General features: G+C 42.7%; 1 protein-coding gene across 1 annotated transcript in view; it reads left to right on the top strand.

The window, feature by feature from the left end:
* Positions 1-19,262, top strand: part of CDC42EP3 (CDC42 effector protein 3) — an 83,173-nt gene that overhangs the window by 15,447 nt on the left and 48,464 nt on the right. The window contains exon 2 of the mRNA XM_083732800.1: positions 8,344-8,519. The gene's annotated coding sequence lies outside the window, so the exon portion shown is untranslated. The remainder of the gene's footprint in view (positions 1-8,343; positions 8,520-19,262) is intronic.

A 19,262-nucleotide genomic window follows, 5' to 3' on the forward strand; every position in this document is an offset into this window, starting at 1 on the left:
CCACGGTTGCTTGCGTAGCCTGGCTGACATCACAGGGTTATAGGCAGGATGAGATAAGGATATTTTGGAACATTCCTTAATAGTAAAAAGAGCAAGTTGCCTCCTGAAGGCAGAGTGATTCATATGGCCCTTTTGAACCTGATGTAGTCTTGTTGACTGGAGCCCTTTTCAATGATGAATGCAGGTTTAAGTTTAATTTCTTCTGCAGGGAGGCAATAGTGGTGTCAGACAGTAGCCCTTACCTAAAGGCATTTCATAGACTGGGTCCAAACCTGTGGAACTCCCTCATGACTGAAATTAAGCAGGCACCCTCCTTTTTGAACATCAGGTGCACGACAATGACTTTATTATTCCATCCGGTATTTTAAGGTAGTGTTTGGTTTTATGGTGAGTTTTTACTGTTTAATCCTTGGTGTGGTTTATTTTTATGCACTTCACTTAGAAATCCTAATTATTAAATGATATATAAACACTTTAAATGAATAATAAATCTATCTGGGCACTTCTTGCGTTCTTCTTACTACAACTGGCTGGGTCTGATGGAAGTTGACATTCAACAACATCTGGAGGGCCACGGGTTTGCTTTCTTCGGGAAAGGCAACTCTGAGGCAGCTGCTTCAGCTTCTACCTCAGATTCTCCCAGTGGCTGTGTATACTACAGGACACAGCCATAAAACAGGCCTTCATGACTTAATATTCACCAAGCAATGAATTGTAGCCTGCAAAGTGCTTGATGCGTCTGTTTTTTCCTCAGAAAAGAAGAGGTTTGCTGAGATGCTGGTGGGTCATCAGCACCATCCACAATTGGCAGGTTGTGTTTGGGTTGTCTGCACGCCTGACCTACATCAGTAATGCATTAATGAGGAAATGGAGGAGTATTGCACCACAAATGAAATGCAGTGTGGGGGAGGTGGACATGGATTGTTCGACTGGATTGTTCGATTTGTATACAAGTAGTACAACTGGGCCCCCTCCCTGCTGACAAACATGGCTTGCACATGATGAAAAGGTTGCATTGAGGGGAACAGGACAAATATAAGATAGGCAAGGGGACTAGTGGGAGCAGCTGGCAAGACAGCTGCATTTCAGAGAGAGGTTTGTGGAGGGAGTGGGGGGTGGGTTGAGTGGATAAGATTTAGATATGGACACAGCTGAGCCAAACCTCTAAACCGACGTTTCTTTTGAGTAGTATCTAAATGAAAGCCCCTAAACATAGACTCATCTGCTCATGCCAAGGAAGCACAGGCCACTAAAGAACTAAAACACAGCCTGCATTTCTCAGTGGTGGCTGTGAGCTTTGTAACCAGATGCTGACTGTCTCTTTCTTGTGCCCCAGTGTGAGGCTCAGCATGACACAGAAAGCCCTGGAAACACAGCTGAGTTTTCATATGGCCCTCAAGTGATAAAAAGGACCATTGCATGTAATGAAGAATACACACCAGATCTCCTGATTTCCAGCCCTTTAAATCAGCAAATGAGAAATAGGGAAGATACTGGCAGAGGAGAAAGCCAACACAGTAGACCCATTCAAAGGCTGTTCTGCCCTGTGTGGGTAGGTAAGAAAAGACTTCCCTGAAGATAAAGGGCCAGAAATGTTTGAGTCCAACATGGTGGCCATATGGTGTTCTCCCCCTCCCCTTGTCTACCAGAGCATGCAACTGGCAACACGAATTCTTTAAATTCAACTTTCTATACATAAAATACATTCAGATGGAAAGATTATTTGGAAACTTTGGAAACTGTTCTTGTTTTTATAAAGATTATTTACAAGGGAGTAGAGGCTTGCTGACACTGGATAAATTTCTTGGCTTCAATGTTCACATTGTACATGGGCCAGTTTTCTCTTGATGACTCTTTCCCTTAGGGGGATTTACTTTTGTGTAAATATTCTTAGGATCAGGTGTTTTGTTCAAGTTTGCTTGTTTATTTTACCTGTAGCCAGGTAGAAAAAGAACTTAATTCTGTGCAATACAGTTTCAAGTATCAATTGTTTCCTGAACATGTGTTGGTTTATGGTAAAATGGAAAAGTATTTCCTAAGCAGGAATGGAACAGCATTTTAAGTGTAAAAACCAGTCTGGTTCAAACATTCCCACTGAAGTCTAAATCTGGAAACAAACATATTTGTTGAAGAGAGTTCAGATCTCTCAGGGTTTTAATGTGGCAGGATTTGTCCCCTCAACTGGTAATCAAATAGTGTAATTGACTTCCATTGGTCAGTCAAATGCTTGCTTCAGAGAAAAACTCATTTTTGAAATGGTTTCTTCAACATCTGCAGGCCTCTACCCACCACAGAGTAAAAAGGCTGATAATCCAAATATAGATTTAGTGACGATCCAAAGAGCTAAAACAAAATCAAACTCAACAGTCTAAACAAACTCAGCTTTATATTTTGGCAATGTATGCTCAATGATAATGTTTGGCTTTTTCCTTTTTAACTGTCGCCTCTTAGAAGATAGTTTAGCACTTATCTCCCTCAGTTCAAAGGTGGTTTTAGAGGGTTTGCTGTGGAATTCAAGATACACAGATTTGTTTACAGGTTGAACATATTGCCCTTTCATCTTTTGTGGAATCTACTCTCCTGATGTTTTCTTTACAGTATTATATCAGGGACTTTTAATTGTACCCTTTCGTCTCATTTTTTGCATGGATAATAATAATAATAATTATTTATTATTTATATCCCGCCCATCTGGCTGGGTTTCTCCAGCCACTCTAGGCGGTTCCCAACAGAATATTAATAATAATAAAATGTGATAAAACATCAAACATTAAAAACTTCCCTAAACGGGGCTGCCTTCAGATGTCTTCTAAAAGTCAGGTAGTTTATTTCCTTGACATCTGATGGGAGGGCATTCCACAGGACGGGCGCCACTACCGAGAAGGCCCTCTGCCGGTTCCCTCTAGCTTCACATCTCACAGAGAGGGAACTGCCAGAAGGCCCTCAGTGGTTGTAAAGGCATATGCATGTAAAAAGAAATGGATACTTCTGAGTCTTTTAATATATTTACGTACCTTTAGCATAATGCTTCTTTGAGTGTTTGCCTTGCTTCACCTCATTCCTTTTTAGTGGGATCTATTCACACATTCGACGCAGGTGGCGCTGTGGGTTAAAGCCTCAGCGCCTAGGACTTGCCGATCGAAAGGTCGGCGGTTCGAATCCCTGCGGCGGGGTGCGCTCCCGCTGCTTGGTCCCAGCGCCTGCCAACCTAGCAGTTTGAAAGCACCTCCGGGTGCAAGTAGATAAATAGGGACCGCTTACCAGCGGGAAGGTAAACGGCGTTTCCGTGTGCAGCTCTGGCTCGCCAGAGCAGCGATGTCACGCTGGCCCCTGGCCTCTTAAGTGAGATGGGCGCACAACCCCAGAGTCTGTCAAGACTGGCCTGTACGGGCAGGGGTACCTTTACCTTTACCTTTTATTCACACATTCAGCTGCAAGTCATCGAATGGTAGTGTGTGTACATGCGTAAACTGTCCCAGCATTTCCCTCAGTCCAAACCCGTGTACACCATAGTGTGCCTACTACAGCAGTTGTGTGTCTGGAGTGGGCAGAAAGCAGGGAGGGTTGAGCAGGAGAATCATTGGTGCTGTGTGTCTCATTCTGATCAGCATTTTAAAGTGGGGATGGGGAACCTCAGATCCAGGGATCTCCCTATTGGACCCCCAGGTCACTTGGCTGGCCATACCTCTCTCCAGCGACACCCTTTGCCGGTCCTGCTTTGCGTGGCTGGAATGAGACCAGGTTCTCCATCCCTGTTTTAACTCTATAACCTCAGTCTCCTGATTGCAAATATGGCAGCCCTGCATAGGAAGGAATCCACCAAAACATACAGTAGTTGATGTACACCATGCATTCTTTGTCAAGTTCTGCATAACTTGAAAAGAAAGGCGGTTGTACAGTAGCAGTGTGTGGTGGTGAGTGTCACTGTTAACTTGATTGTAGGAGAGAGAAAAATAGAATTTATTGTTCCTGGCCTCCTTCCACTTTACTGTTCTTACCTATAAAACATCTATTGTGGCATTTCCTACTTCCTATGGGTCTAGATCATTATTTGATACACAGGAGAATTTCATCTAATAAAATATGAAATAGGAGCTGCCTCAAGGAAGAGAAGAAAGTAATGCCTACAGTCAATCTCAGGCCATTCCTAGCCTTGGACAGCTGTTTCCCTCATGTGAGAAAAGTCAAAAGCAAGTCAAAAAAAGATGTTGAAGTTTATACTTTTGTTTTTTTAAAATTTTTTATTACAACAAAAAAGCAAACAAAATAACATATAATTTTTTCAATATCCACATTTTCTTCACTTCTTTGGACTTCCTCACATCTCTCGTTCCTGCGTTCTAAGTTTTTCGAACTTTACCCAGCAATTTATCACCTTGTTTCAATTCTTATATTATAATTTCCAATATTGTGTCCCTAATTTTAGATAGTTTTACCCAAACCTTAAAAGCTTAATTTTAGCATAATATTTATCCAAAATTTGTCTTTTCTTATATTTTCATTTATCTTCATACTCCTTTTAACTATCTTAATGGTGCCATATTATTAATAATCTTACATCTTTCTTAACACTCATACAATTTACAGTATTTTTGTAAATAGTCCTTAAATTTCTTCCAGTCCTCCTCCACAGCCTCTTCTCCCAGGTCTCGGATTCTGCCAGTCATTTCTGCTAATTCCATATAGTCTATCAGTTGCATCTGCCATTCTTCCAGTGTGGGCAAATCTTGGGTTTTCCAGTGCTTGGCGATAAGTATCCTTGCTGCTGTTGTTGCATACATAAAAAATGTCCGATCCTTCTTTAACACCCTCTGGCCGACAATGCCCAAAAGGAAGGCCTCTGGTTTCTTAGGGAAGGTATACTTAAATACCTTTTTCAACTCATTATATATCATTTCCCAGAAAACCTTAACTCTAGGGCAGGTCCACCAGAGGTGAAAGAACGTTCCTTCAGTTTCTTTACATTTCCAACATTTATTATCAGACAAATGGTATATTTTTGCAAGCTTGACTGGGGTCATGTACCACCTATATATCATTTTCATAATATTTTCTTTCAAGGCATTACATGCCGTGAATTTCAAACCGGTGGTCCATAACCTTTCCCAGTCAGCAAACATAATATTATACCCTACTTTATACTTTATACTTTTGGTCTCCCCTGACACTGAAAGATTCCTCTTAAAGAGATACAGGTAGCAAAATATCAACAAACAGCTCTCCACATGCAAGACGAAAAGGCATGGCATCCATTGACAAATAAGTTTCAGCTCCAAATGTAGTAAAAAGAGTCCCCTACCCTGTGATCAGTCAGCTAGTGACTGGTGCCCACTCGGACTGTTAGGAGCCAACAGTACATGCAAGCATAGCCAATGGCAGGCAGAGCTAACCATTTCCAGTTCCACCCCATCCTCCTGACAACTGCTGCCAGTCAGAGGCAACATGGACCAGTGGTTTGACAAGGCAGATGTTCTTGGTCAGTTAGAAGGCAGAACAGGGAACAGGGGTTCAGCCTGTTGCGGGTGGTGTAATTCCAGTGGGGTGTGGTGAAATTTTTCGTAGGGGAACAGTTGGGGCCAGAGGCATCAGCTTATGAGGGCGATTGGTGGGGGGCTAGTACCGCAAGTGTGAGCATTGTGTCTCCCTCTCTAAGCCAGACTGAAACTTCTTGGGCTTTGGGAAGGAGATGCCAGGCTTTTGGCAGAATCCTGGAGTCCTCCTGGCTCTTTCTCCAAGCTGGGCATGCTTTTGGAAGAAGATGGAAGGACTCTTGGAACTGTCAGATCATCGTGCTTCCCTCCCTAAGCCCAGCAAAAACTTCCTAGGCTTTGGGAAGCAGGCACCAGGGGGACATTTAGATTTTATGTATGCAAATAGTTTTAATTGCATCAATGTTTCATTGTATTTTAATGATTAATTTTTCTATGTTTTTAGTGGTTCTTGGTTTTGTCTGTAAACTGCCTTGCACAGTGGTACCTCGGGTTAAATACTTAATTTGTTCCGGAGGTCCGTTCTTAACCTGAAACTGTTCTTAACCTGAAGCACCACTTTAGCTAATGGGGCCTCCCGCTGCCACTGCGCCACCGCCACATAATTTCTGTTCTCTTCCTGAAGCAAAGTTCTTAACCTGAGGTAATATTTCTGGGTTAGCGGAGTCTGTAACTTGAAGCGTATGTAACCTGAAGTGTATGTAACCCGAGGTACCACTGTATCAGGGAAAAGGTGGGGTATAAATTAACAGCAACAACAATAACAACAGTGCTATTTTTCTAGAAAAGGAGATGTCAGAATAATGGCAATGGCACCCACCTGAGAGGTGCCAGAACTGAGTTCCAGTGAGTTCCAGCTGGAAAAAGCCCTGAATAATAATAATAATAATAATAATAATAATAATAATAATAATATGACTAAGGATACAGCAGTTTCATCTATCACTTCATAAATATTGAGCAAGCAAGGTTGTACAACTGATGGCACAAACCCTGTGTGCAGGTCTGCGAGTTACACAGAATTCTTCATCAGTCAGAACAGAAATAATCTTAGCAATAATCAGATTGCAAAAACCAATTCTAGATTTGTTTTGTCTCTTGTTCATTTCATAGCACAAACATTCTGCTAAAAGCACTCATTTGTCAGAAAGCATTTTCTAATCCAGAAGCTCAACACATTAACACCACACAAAGATACACTATATTCAGTCTGGCAAACTTTACCAGACAAGTTGGAATGCAATCTGGAAACATTTACTGGATTTTCAAATGCAAATGCCAACCACTGTATTTCATTCAGTAGGGGAAGACTTTAAACCTACTATGTTTGTAAAATGTGCATGTCATAATGTACACGGAAACAAATTAAGATCCTTGTAATAAAATAAGCTGCAGTTAGTATTGGGCTCCTTTGGGAGGGAGGGAGGGATATAAATTTAACAAATAATATTTGTGAGGGGAAAGAGCAGTTACTAAAGCGATTTGGGATTTGAGTCATTGTCTTTTTTAAAAGAAATCAAAGAGAAGTAAAGATGATGGCGCTTTTGCTGCTTAATTTATATTAAAATTTTCTATCCAAGCTGATGTTGGCATCAGTCCCAATGCTCATGGAGCTCAGATGCTGCAAGTTATGCAGGTCCAGTGAACCATGGTGCAACCCGTGTCAGGTTTGTTTCTTGTGAATGAAGTCTCGTCCATTAGCACAAGTGGGGCACTTCCCTACCAAGCTGCCCTCAGCCAGCCCCCACCTGCCTGTCTCCTTAGTTACACCCAGTCCAGTCCATGGAACTAGCTGTCAGCTTCCTCCTCTTTAGTCTCAGTGTTACCTTTGTAAACTCAGCAGGGAGAAAGAAGAATTAATTGGTTCCATTTTTCATTGGCTATCTCCCCCTACTGTTGACCTTCCTGCCTTTTGTTCTACAAGTCTGAATGGGCACCAGCCTCCACCACTGAGTGTGTGATGGCCTGGGAATCCCAGTCTGCACTGGAGTCCCCGCCTCCAGGGCCGGCTGAACTGGGGCAGGGCCTTGATTCTGAAGCGCCTACACCTGTGCCGGATCCTCAGGAGCAGGCACCAGGTGAATCCACTCTGGCTCCGGAGGGGGTTGAGGACACAGTGGCTACAGATGCGCCTCTCCCAGCCCTGTCAGGGGAAGGTGAGTCTCCCCCTGGCTCCAGTAACCCTCCAGCCTCTCCTGATCTGAAGAGGCTCAGGGCAGAGAGGCGGAGGGAACTGGTTTCTCCCAGGAGGAGTGCTCGCCTTAAGGCCAGGAGAGGCGGGTCTCCTGGGGGCCGGGACCGCCCCTGGCCTCAGAGAAGATAAAGGCCAGTCAGCCCGGTCCCAGGCTACGGGAGCAACGTCGTTGAAGAGCTGTTTCGGCCAGCACCCAGTCCTATTCCTCCAGAGTTCCTGTCCTTGCCCGGCTCCTCACTTCGAACCCCACTTCGCCCGTGGAGGACTGTCTGCCGACCCTCGACTCAGGTCCTGGACCTCGCCCCACGGTAACCTCCCCCCGGGACCAGCACAGAGTGACTCTTGAATGGATCACCAGAGTGAGCCCATAGCAGCGTACCCAGAAAACTGGTTTACCACTAGAGAACCAGATTCCAGTGTGACAACAGCAATAGACCCCAAAATAAGTGGCTGGGCTTGAATGAACTGGCCCTCACTTTATTCATTGGCTTTGGTACAACACTTGGATGCTAATAATAATAATAATAATAATAATAATAATAATAATAATAATGCTCCTATTTAGAATTTATATAACACTTTGGAATGTTCAAAGTGTTTTGTATACATTCTTATCGCAACTTTGTAAGGTAGGTCAGGATTCTTATCCCTATATTGCAGATGGCAACTTCAAGAGAGGTAGCTGTGTTAGTCTGCAGCAGCATGAGTGACAGGCCTGACGCACTGTAAAGACTCACACATTTATTATTGTGGCCTAAGTGGACTGGAATGCCCTTCATCATCAGATGTACCCTCATCCTGCTCCGCACCAGTCAAAATGAAAAATGGTGCCAGGGGTAAGTCTTCATAACTCATTATCAACTGCTTACTTTTATTGTAGCCGTAAAGAGTTACAGGGGCCCTCTGTCTAGAGTGACACACATGAATTACAGTGTTCTAAACCAAGCTGTGCAGTAACTTATTTGAATAATAATGGTAGTCTCCTTTATACAACAGATATGTAGAGATTTTTGGTCCTGTGTTGACAAACAGATGTGGGTTGAGTCCTAGTGCATTTTACTCAGATTAAAACCATTGTAATTATGGGCCTAATTTAGTCATGGTTGTGAATTTCAGTGGGTCTTCTTTGAGTTTGACTAACATTGGGTACAATCCTATGTTGTTTATCTCCCTTCCCTACATTGCCCCAGTATGTGACTTGCTGCCACTTTTACAGTGCATCTTTTCTTGCTCATATAGCTGCAGACTTTGAGCCCCGGTCAGCAACTAGCTCTATGGGAGGCCCATTTTGAAGAAGAGCTAGCAGGTGGTCTGTCATCTTCAAAAGTGGGCTGCCATTCCCACTATAGTTTCTTGTCTCTGGTTTATCAACTGGGGGACCAGCTGACACACTTCAGGGGGGATCAATGTAGCCCTACACCCTCCAATTGTTTGCTTGTTTATTAAATTTATACACCACTCTTCATTCAAAGATCACAGGGTGGTGTACAGTATAAAAGCACAAAATACATGGTATAACACCAACAATACTAACCCTGCCTCCTTTGCCTATAGTGTTTTTTATTAACAGTCCTGAACAGCTCAGAATCTTACCTTTTAGAGCAGGGCCAACTTCAGCTCTGTAGGATCTACTGCTGTATGTATGTGTCTTTGTGTGTGCTTTCTATAACCTTGAGACCTGCTGATTGGATCATGGTGTAAAAGACTTATTTAAGAATTCTGAGCCCACTTTAAATTCCTGGTAGAATAGGTCTTCGCCAAAAGATACTTAGCATTGGCCAGACTTTGGGCAGAGGAGGGAGAAAGGTATTCTACAACCAAGTACCATTGCTATGAAAGTGCTCTGGCAGGTTGTAGATCCTCTGAACTCATTAAGGGGTGGCATTACCAAGAAGGCCAAGACTAGACTGAAATTCATTTTTTCATAGACAATGTGGTTGGAACAGTACAAAATATACAAAAGGAGCATGCTCCCTGCTCAGTCTAAATAAGAGAGCAGCCCAGAATGGCATACTCACAGGGTATGTCTATGCCCAAGGTAAATAATTGTAGAACAGTTCAGTCTGATGAATTGTACTGGTGCCTACAGAAGCCCGAGCCATGACAAATCTGTTAGAACATAGTCCATTGACTTACTTAAGTTCTATTGATGTCAAGGGTAGAAAACAGTTCTGTTCGTTGGTTTCAATTATATATTTAACCATGTGATTAAAGCTATAATCCTATGCACACTTACTTAGGAGCAAGTCCCGATGAGTTTAATGTGATTAATTTCAGAGTAAACATTCATATTACATATTGCTTTCAAGGAAATCAGTGGGATGAGAGGTGCTTAACTTCAGTTGTATTGTGCCTCGTCACACATTAAGGTGCCATTTTTGAGGTAAATGAGCACCTTATATTTTCTGTGTTATCTTAATCTGGGAGACTATGGAGCGCATGTAATGCCGGGGGGGGGGGGGGAGGGGGAAGAGAATCAGTAAGCTGATGGAGGAAAGAGCATTGAGAATAAAACATTCCTTCTCTACATGTCTTTCCCTAGGCAAAGATGTGTCACATGTTTTGAATGTACTTGTGAATTCTGTCTTGCCTGCTAAAGGACAAAAGCAGAAATCTGTACTCAGCATGCTAGCATCCTCTTGTTATTGGATATGGGGTTAGATATTATTTCTCGGTTTCTAGTCTTTCATTATAATCTACATTCTCATCATGGAAAGAGGTCTGAGAACTTGTGGGTGAGAAAATGGAGTCAGTAAACTCTTGTTTCAAGGCTTTTGAAGTCTTTAGGATTATATGACTATCTCCGTTCATTTCAGTGGTTGGTGAAACAGATTTTTCAGAGGCTGAAAAAAATCTTCCTGCTTTTCTGATCTCTGATTAGAATGGATTGTGCAGATATTTATTTACTTCATGTTTCCATTCCCAGTTCACCATCAGACCCCAAAATATGTCTGAAATGTGAGGTCTCCGATAGCAGACTAGGCTCTACTTATTCGACACTGAATTTGCTCTTGGAAACAGCAGTTTGAAGGGTACTGAGTGATCATAAAGAACGCCACCATGCTGCACATTCCATGCCTACGCAGGAACTGCAGAATTACATTCTCTTAAGTATTGTCCAGACGTTGGAATCTGTTAATGTCTGCAGATTGCACTATTGGCTTCCAACCTTTAAAAAGTTTTGTTACAATGTAGGCATTGCTTGTTATTATAATTGATATAGCCCTTAATCGGTTGTGTACAGTATCTCTAATGCATCTTCATAACAATCCTTTAAAGTACCAGCAGGTGGATGGTGTAATGGCTTAGGTAGCCACAGCCTGCTGGAGCTAAGTAGGGTCGAGCCTGGTTAAACAATCCTTTAAAGCAGCTTATTAATATTCTCTCTAACAGAAAGAGAACCCAGGCACTGAGAGTACCATTTGCCCTGTAAACACCAGAGTGTTTATAGCTATGGCTGCTATAGCACTTCATCCGTAATCATTGTATGACTAAGCTGTTCATATTTTAGTTCATAGCTATTAAAAACTTCTGCTAGGATGCTTCCATATTTAGAATCTTCGACACTGCTGAAACATTGCTTTTCCGGACTTAACTGGAAGCAGCATCAACACAGCAGTTAATATAGTGTTCTGTTATCCAGCAATGTTCATCCCCATGGCTGAGATTATTTTTACAATGTTTACACGTTATAATGGTTACGCAGTCTGCAAAGCCCTCTCTAACTTTAAATAGAACTGATGTCCTTGCCATTTTACCTCTAATTGCTTCCTGTTTGGTGTGGTCACAGTGTTACTGATGTTTTGCCCTTTGAATAGTTAGTTCCTGTTCCCTTCAAGCTCCCATATACAGATCACCCTTCTGTAGAAAGTGAAGAAATTCTACACCCAGAACCCATATGTGTGCATACAGTGCTCCAGCACCATGTCACTGACACAGTCAGCTTTGAACTTACGTGCATACTGTAGAATGTATTCCCCCTTTCATATTCTGGTTGAGGATGAATGCTAGTACAGAATTTAGAAGTCTACCTCAATTGAGTTTTTTGTTTGTTTTAAAGGAAAAGCAAATTCCCTGTCTTCATGAGAAAAGAATAGAGTCACACATAGTCTGAAGTTCTGGTTTTAAATGTAGAACTCAGACATGATTTTCTAGGGATGCAGAGTAGTGTCGCTTTGACATCTGGCCCAATGGTTGGGAGCCCTCTATACCTAGCACTGGATATAAGAGTGGCAACCAGTTCAGTTTACTACCAGAAATGTCAGGAATGACTGCTTGGGGACTGATGCCCCTTGCTTAATGCTGCTACCAATTTGTCTGCAGTCCTCTGCCCATACCTCCCTCCTTCTTCAAGTGCCTTATTCTACTCCCCCATGGCAAAAAGTTCCACATTCTTTAAAAACCAGAGCAGAATAAATTATGTAAAATATGATAAGCTTGGAAGCAGCCTGTTTCATTCCTTCAAGAGTTTGGGGGTTTTTTGGGTTGGTTTTTTTGTTTTTAATTAAAGAGCACTGAATACCAGACAGACATCTTGAGCTATGAGAAAAGCACATGTCTGGTTATAAAAGTTGGACAGAGAGAGCTACCTCCCACTTCTACATGGGGACAGAAATCTGATATTCATACTATGTTGGGATCAGAAATATGCCACTGCTACGCCGACTGGCAAAATAGCCACCATATTCAATACATACTCAGCCCAGGAGAGAAGGAGAAAAATACACAAGTGGAGAAAAAAACCAGCATCCCTGGAAAGAGGGCCAGCCCTACCATTTGGTAGGTGGCTGCCTCAGGCGGCAAGTGATGGAGTGGTGAGAGGACAGTGGTGACAGCCTCACCATCTGCTCCTTCTGAGTTCTCCTTGCTGTTTCCATGTATTGCTGGACAGAGCTGTGTGTGCTACAGCTACTGCATCACCTAAGCTAACTGACTGCCCTTGGGGGTGGTGGAAGATACCAGACCAGTTGACCAGTTGTAAAAAGGGGGTTGGTACCATGTTGTCCTTTGCTTCACGCAGCAAAATATCTAGGGCCAACCATGCCCTGGAAACTGCCAGTGCCCACCAAGCAGGGACATGTCCCCCACAAATGAGGGAGCCAATGAACTCAAGATGACAGGGACATACACACCCAGCACATATCCCTACACACATCCACAGCACACATCCACAGAAGCAACACATGCAGAAATGCTGCCCTGGCTCCATCGATCCCAGTAGCACAACCAGCAATGACCCTGCTATGGCTAGTCCTTACATATGCCTTATAGGTAGGAGTTAGAATTCCTATTTTTCAATAACTTTTTCAGAGCTCAAGGCACAAAGAGGAGGAGAGAGAGCTCATGCAATGCTGCACCTACAGAGCTCCCCGAGCAGGGGACCAGCAGGAAGCCCACACAGTTCTCCTGTGAGAAGGGTTCAAGATCTACCCAGGGAGGAAACAGTTTTGCCTAGCAGCCCAGGGCAAGGACAGACCCAAACTGGAAATGTCTCACTGAATAAGCCGTGGGGCTAGGAAGCAGGAGGGTGTGTTTTGCCTCAAGTGGCAAACGGGATGCATAGGCCCTGAATAAGAGTGAAACACCAATGGTAGCTTGGAATTACTGTGGCCTATTCAGATGGAGTGGAGGGAAAATGAAGAAGGAAAAGTTGAAAGATGAATACACTATAGAAACCATAATCTCAGGGTTCCTCCCTTCCCCTTTTATTGGCAAACTGTAGAACAGTCTGGACTTGGCCGAAGAGTTGTTGCTGCAGAGAGAATTCATTATGAGTTTAATAAGAATTCTTCAAATGTTTCAAACCCCAGTGTTAATCTAGCACATCAAGGCTGAGAACTGCATAGCTCGAAGCTGAACATGGAATCCCAGTAAGCAATTCCAGTCCTTTGAGAGCAGCTGGATCAACACATTAACAATGAATCATCAATTCTGCCTCTGATTTTCTCCCTTATTAATGAAAACATCTATGTCTTTCCAAGTTTACATAATCTGGGGTCACGTGGTTACTGTTGCGAAACAAAAAAAACTCTTCTAAGACCTCATTAGAGGAAGACAAATGTATGAATAGACTATTTTTGTCCATTTCATTCCCTGGTCAGCAGCTGCTTTTGCTGGAAGGCCACTTTGGCTGGGGTAGTGGCAGGCTAGGTCTCCAACTCCCTTTCTCCCAAAGATCCTCCTGCCAAGTTCTAGCACTCCAGTGTTCACCTCTCCACCCAATTTTTCATCTCTTGGTTGGCAGCAGGGGGTGGGGACTGCATTTTGCCCACGGGCCTCCAGCTGCTAACCACTATACAGCAATGCTTGTTCATGCTGATCACGCTCCAGAGTACAGTAGTTGGAGTCATCATTATGAGTTAGAAACACAGTATGAAAGCTGTGTTTCTTTCAGTATTCATCTGAAAATTCATAAGCACTTAATGTTGGGTTTATGCCCATTTAGTACCTCCAGGACTGAGAATAAAGGGATGCTAAAGCACAGTTGGGCTGTGAATGCTCCTGTGGAACAGTGGGAGTTCCTTCTCCCTTGGTACTATGTAGACACCAGACTTGGTAGCTGGTAATAGATGAGGAAGGACTATTGGTGAGAGTCATATAGCTCAGCGGTAGAGCATCTGCTTTGGATGCAGAAAATCCCAGGTTTAATTTCCTCATCTCTAGGTAGGGCTGGGTATGTCTTCAGTTTGGCGCTGTTGTCCAGTAGATGATGCTGGATAGATGGACCAATGGTCTGAGGAAACTTCCAATATTCCTAAGCTTGGCTGAAGCAGTTGCAAGAGAAGCCTATTAATGGTATTTTCCTAATTATAGCTGCTTCTCAAAGGTCGACTGAATCATGACATTTACTAGAATGAATAATAAACAGCTTTATGGTCTTCCCAATCTCATATCTAAGGGATAACTGCTGGGGGAAATACGTTGGCCTAAATACACACACACACACACGGGGCTCTTAACTGTTAGAGAAGCAACGTGCATAGTGTCCAAATAAAATGTAATTTTTAAACAGTTATAAAATAATTTTACAATTATATGATACGGTGGGGGAAACAGCCCTATGTTTCAATGACTAAAATGAATATGATGACACACATGACATACATGTACAATACACAGCTCTGCAAGAGAACTTTTAGGACTCTGAAAAGCTATTGGTAGATGACAATGGAATGAGCTCTCAAACCTGCTACCTTGAAATTATAGTCTCTTGGTGACCTGGTAGTAAGCATGTGCCATTAGGAAAGTACTGCATTGTTCATGTAACACATAACCTGCCCAGGTAATACAATGTAGGAAGCTAAGGCCCTACTATTGTGTCATTCCTCCTCCTGGCACTGATAATAGCATCATAAGGCATTTCAGATTGTCTGTTCTACTGGAGTCTGGAGCACGAACCTGTCAGCAAAATTTATTGGAAACTCCACCACATGGAACTCATGGAATTTCCTGTTCCTCTTATGAGTTTTGCTCTCCCGGATTTAAAAACATTGTACTTAAGGTAAAATGGCTTTAGTCAACATAAGTGCTACAGGTAAATTCTACTTCCACACACTCTGGAAAAAAATATAGCCTTTTTCAAATATGTAACAGATATAAAAATAAAAAGGCCAAGCAATGTACTTTTAGATGCTGACTCAGTAATTTACTAGCCATTATAGAACATGAAAGAAAAGTTTAATCATAACTGTTGGTGGCAACAGATAAAGGAGCCCCAGTCTGATTGAGAAGGAGAAACCGGACTGGGGAGATGCAGAAAGGTCTACATTGGCATTCCTCAGAAGCTAATCAACAATGGTGGAGAATTTGCCCTGAAAGTCAACTTGCCCACCACCCTATCCACAGCTGTAGGGAAGTCTGAATGTGTTCAAGAGTACACATTCTCATTTTACTATAGCTAGAGGCCACAGAACAGACTGGTGTCCTTTATAAACAGAACGTACAACTGAGAACACACAACCCCCCCACAAAAAACCCCAGATATGTAGGGATTCTCAGTAGACAATTCAGTGTGGAAAGTTTGCACTCAAAGCAAAGCTCTTGAAAAGCACTTCTCTGTGCACATGACCTATTTCCAACTTTAAATGTGTGGTATGACTTAGGCTGCATCAACAAACATATAGGGTCCAGATCACAAGAAGTCATAGTTCCACTGTATTCTGAGCTGGTCAGGCTGCATTTGGAGCAATGTGTCCAGTACTAGGTGCTCCGTTTTAAGGAGGACATTGGCATACTGGAGAATGTCCAGAGGACGGTAACCAGGATTGTGAAGGGCATGGAAACCAGATCATATGAAGAGTGGCTGAAAGATATGTTTAGCCTAGGGAGAACAGAAGATTAAGCAGAGACATGATAGTTGGCTTGAAATATCTAAGTGGCTGTCACACAGAAGATGGAGCAGACTTGTTCTCTGTTCCTTCAGAGAACAGGCTATATCCACTGTGAGTCATACTCAAAGCTGACCCACTGAAAATAATGGACATAGCTAATTTAGAGTCTACTTGGATAAAACCTTATGAGTGAAAGTTGTAGGGAAGCATACTTTGGCTAAACATAGGAGAAACTTCCTAATGGCATGAGTTGTTCAATAGTTGTTCAATAGTAGAGCAAGCTGCTTCAGGAAGTCTTAGGCCCTCCTTTGCTGGAGGTATTTAAAAAGAATTGGGACAACCATTTATCAGGGATCCTGCACTGACCTCCAAGATCTCTTTCAGCTCTACAATTTGATGAACCCAGTCAATTTGAAACTAAAAGGACGCATTCTGTCGCCATTCCTACAAGTATGTCTCTGCAAATGGAATTGCAAGTGTATTAAAGGTTTGCTCCTTTATCCAAAACAATTCAGAAACAGAAAGGTAGCTCTGCAAAGCACAATGGTTCCAGAGCGTGGCCTGAAGGCACAGGATTCAGCAGCCTTGCTCTATCTGGTTAGTGTTTGAACAGAGGCCATGTGGGAACCTTATGTAGGCCACTTTCCATTCTCTCATGAAGACACAGATACAAATGAAATGAATAAATAAATCATGGATGTCCTAGATTTCAGAACACCTCTGCTTTGTGACCCTTTTCTGAACACACACCACACTTCTGGAGTGTTCCTTTGGCAATGTGAACATGCAGCAATTATGACCAATAGCAACACTGTCCTACCTATTAAATTTCCAATTACACTTGTCTGAGCTACTGTATTAGGAACGTGTGAATGACTATGTGACTTGTAAGCATGAAAATTGTCTAACCTTCACCTCACTCTTTAGATTATGCACAGAGAGGAATAAAAGTTCCAATGCTTTCTGAAATAAAGTTCCAATGCTTTCTGAAATAAAAGGTACAAGAGGTGCTAGATAAGAAAAAAACAATGTTAAAAAAACCCAGAATCCCAATATCAGGGGATAGTATTCTTTAACCATGTATTTGGTGATATTTTACAGCTCAGCGGTCCAAATTCACATAAAGTGAATATTCCTGACCAATGTAGATATATTACTGGATGCCATGAATCACTGTTTACAGGACATTCTCATGAAATATGATACATTTCTGACTCATTTTTAATTCCCTTGCCAGTATAAGTCATAAAGTAATATGAAACTATAGGCTACAGGTACCCCAAATTGAGTTCAGGGAGGACTATTTTCTGTTTTTTTTAATGAATTCTTTATTTCACCTCCCTCCCTCATGCACGGGCTCCTGTGAGAATGCTATTTAGTTCTCTTCAGAAATTACCCTTCAAGTATTCAACTGAGTTTGGTGAAGGCGCAGAGTGGAAATCAAGTGGCTCTGTCCTACCGGACTTCTTCACATCAAGTGAAGGTTTGAAGGGGACCCTAAACACATTGAATCCTTCCTTTAAACCTTTGCTGAAGGCCAAGGGAAACAGCCAGTGGGCATCAACATGTTTGGGGAAGGGGTGGGGCCAATGGACACACTTCCATTCAGCAGAAGCTGAACATGTGGAGGCTAATTTCTGAAAAGTCTTTTCTGATGTCTTGCAGTATCATGGCACAATATCGTTATGGGTTTGTGGGGGGCCATGTTTCCCTAAATTTCTGGGTGCCAGATCCTCCCCATAATTCCTGGATTTAGTAAAAGTTAGAATTAATCTAGGTTTGATTAAACGTTGCCAAACACAGAAACTCTCTGGATTTAATTATGCTAACAAGCTAAGCCAGCTTGGCAGAGCCAGCTGGATAATTGTAGAGTTGGAAGAGACCCTGAGGATCTTCTGGTCCAACCCCCTGCAATGCAGAAATATGCAGCTGTCCATATAGGGGATCAAATGGCTGGCCTGTTACGTATTTAGTGGTCTGTGTTTGCCTGAGCTTGAGTCTGGACTAAGGATTCTGAGCTCCTGTGTTCTGATTTGATACATATTCAATCACAGAACATTTCCAGATTTGGGCCTCTGCCATTGGCCCTCGAACTTTGAGTCGTGATTTGCAGTTTGGAAGTTTAGACAGCCAATCACGTTGGGAGTGGGAGTGGCCCAGGCTTTCAGAAATGTATCTAAGCAGTTGCTTTGCCTCCGTTTCCCAGTTATGTAGTTCAATAAAGGTTCTTGCTGTTATCACTGTGTCTTGCCTCTTGGGAACCCACCTACACTTCATGGCCCACCAAAGAAACCATCAGAGGGCAAGACTGCCAGGCAAAGGGGAGTGGAGTGGGACCCCTTCTTTGCTGGGTGCTAGTGGGCAGAGGCAGAGGCAAAGGCTAAGATTAGGGTTCCAACTCTGAATGCCATAGGCAGGGAGGAAGTCCTTGGAGTTGGTTAGCAGCAAGAAGGAGGAGAGGCAGAACTTCATGAGAGCTGGGGATGACAGGCTGGAACAAAGAGACACACAGGGTGACTGTCTTTTGAGTCCAATGTTGTCCTTAAGGGGGCAGCCAAATCTCATGGAATCTGATTGCTCTGCAATCCTTCCAGCTAGGTGCAGGTTGTGTGTATATATATGTGTGTAAATAAAACCATATATCATAAAGACACCACAGTTTCTGCTGTGCCCAATTTTTGAAGGAAACCTGAACCCTCAGTAAGCACTTGGAACGCCTAGAATCTCACATCACCCAGAGGTGGATGGCATGTAACAATATTGTTGTGCTCTTTGAGCAGTGAGTACTTCTATTGGAACAGTGCAAGGTTACAAGGGTGCAGGTCTTTTCCTTGTGAAAGAAGGTGGCAGGAGGCTTATAGGTGTTCTGTAATGTTTGCATGTACTTACTGATATACAGGTTGAGCATAGGTGGAGGCACAGTTTAAATATTCCAACAGCCCAAAGTAGCTTTGTTTTGTTTAATTCCGGTTTAGGATTATTGGATTAAATATTCTTAGCAACCATTTTTAATAAGTGAGAGGAAGTGTGGGATCCTGGCTAAGTGTGTACACAGTGAGATGGGAAGCACCACCTCTTAGCCATGAACTTGTTAGGTGGCTTTAGGCAAATCCAGTAGGATTCTCCCTTTCTCTGCTGTCACCAACATCCATTCCACCCAGCTGAAAGCAGGGACTGTCTTGTTTTTATCGAGCTTATGTAAGTCCCCCTGAAAGCCTTTTCACCTAGGATAAAAATTCCTTAAATAAA

The sequence above is a fragment of the Podarcis gaigeae genome (assembly GCF_964106915.1).
Source record: "Podarcis gaigeae genome assembly, chromosome: 3".
NCBI classification, from domain to species: Eukaryota; Metazoa; Chordata; class Lepidosauria; order Squamata; family Lacertidae; genus Podarcis; species Podarcis gaigeae.